Source organism: Balaenoptera borealis (genome assembly GCF_965194805.1).
Source record: "Balaenoptera borealis genome assembly, chromosome: 3".
Classification (NCBI taxonomy): Eukaryota; Metazoa; Chordata; class Mammalia; order Artiodactyla; family Balaenopteridae; genus Balaenoptera; species Balaenoptera borealis.
In genome coordinates this window covers 146,835,606-146,837,662 of record NC_138866.1, presented here as the reverse complement: position 1 = coordinate 146,837,662, position 2,057 = coordinate 146,835,606, and positions in this window count along the sequence as shown.

Below are 2,057 nucleotides of genomic sequence, written 5' to 3'. Positions count from 1 at the left end.
TGGGTATTAATGCTCCAACAGGGCCAGTTTGAGGGAGAAAAAGACCCAAGAAACCTCCTGCCTCAGTCCTGACCTCCCACCCCAAGCTGCCACTCACACTGCAAGGAAAATCATCCCAGGCTAAAGAGGAAGAATTCAGGGTGCTGGAGTCTGCCCAGCCTGGAGCCCGCCCCCCCCCTCCCCCAGCAGGGCTCAGCTTTTGGACTGGGATCTTTCCCCAGGGCCCCTCCTTACTTCACATCAGCCACCCCAGAAACGCCCATTTTGTGAAACTACCATGCCCACTGTGCCCTCCATGTGACCCGGCTCCCTTTCAAGGGCACTCAGGCAGGTGAGAGAGTAGGGAGATAGGGCTTTTGTGGCCAATCCCCCTCCCCCAACCCTTCCCGCCTTCCTCCCTGCCATGCCAGTCCTGCTTTCCCTCCATATTAGGAGAATGTTGCAGTAATTCAGATCTTCCATCACTTATTAAGGCCTGCCACCACACAGGGTTCCTGCCCTCAGGGGGCTCACAGTGTAGCTGGGGGATTAAACTGACATCCAGAATCCACCCTGAACTCTGGCAGGCATTCAGTGCCCAGGTGGCTTACCAGAGTGGGCCACCTGTGCAGGGTTTTGTAGGCTGAATAGGAGTTTACCAGAAGGATGGCAAAGGGACAGCATGGGCAGAGACCCAGGGATGGGAATCAGCATGGCAAGGTTTGGTATGGCTAAAAAGGAGGTGAGGCAAAAGTGTGCCAGCTGGAGAATAAGAAGCAGAATCCAGATTCTTTGTGGAGCAAAGACTCCAGGAAGAAGGGGTGAGGGGAGAGGGAGGAGAAGGTCTCTCCTGCCTCCAAATCCGCCCTCCCCGTCCCCCTCGCAATTCACACGTACATACACACTCAGGCCTTCATTCCCCTTGCCAGAGGAGCGGGGAGGAGGCGGAGGGGAGGAGGAGCTGAAATGCAACCTATTCATGTTCCCGCGATGTAACACCCCTCATTTTCCATGCTGGGTAAAGACAAAAAACCCTTTACAACCTGTTTCTGGAACTTGTCATTAGCTGCCAAGAGGAGCGTGTTAATTAAACGTCGGCAAAGATGGAAGCCGGAGGCCCCGGCTCTAATTGGACAGTTTGCTTCACCGGATTGAAAAACATTGTGACAAAGAAGGAGGTGCGCGGCGGCTCGGCAGGGGTGCGGCGTGGCGGGGAGGGGAGCGGCGGCTTTGATTTCAGCTGATCCTCACCCCAGCCTCCCTCCCGCTGCAGAGCTGGCCCAGCCCAGCCCAGCCTGGCACGCCCACGGAGAGCCTGGGAGGGGCGGCGGCGCGGGAGAGGTACGGGTGGAGGAGATCCCGAAGCCTGACGGCCTTGAGGTCCCGCTGGCAGTCCCGCCCAGTAGTAGGCCCAGACAAGGACCAGGTTTTGGGGGCTCTGGGGGGGCCCCGTTCCCCTGATGACACGACCCGGGTTCTGGGGGCTGTGCAGGAAGGGCACCGAAGGCAAGGGTCCGGCAGTCGCCTCAGGGTAACGTCGAGGTTGCCCTGGGAGCCCAAGCCCAGGCCTCAGCAGGGAGAGACCTGGGTCTGGACCCCTGTTGCCCAAACTAGCTCTGGGTCACGTGATTGGGGATGAGGTCTTTAAAATGTTGGCTACTGGGAGGCTTATCCTGGAAGACACAGCTGTGACGACTGTTTTCACAGGGCCCTGCAGAGCCCAGATTCCAGCAGGGCTGCAGGGGCACACCCAGAGACTGCCCCCACATCTGTTGTTTGGTGGCTGTACCCCAAGTCCCCTCCTGTTTTGACTCACAAATGATGACAGCAGCCATGTATTGAGTGCTGACTATGTGCTGGGCACTGTGCTGACCTTACAGGCCCTGTTATTTAACCTCCCAGCAACTCCCAGCATCTCACAGGTGGGGATACTGAGGTCCAGAGAGGATAAGTAACCTGTCCATGGTCACAGTGTTATGTGCTAAAGTGACACTGGAGCCCAGGTCCCTCTGATTTCAATGTCCCAAGCTGGACGCTATGTTTCCCACTCTCTGGTTCTTGGCCCAGCCAGGAGATGA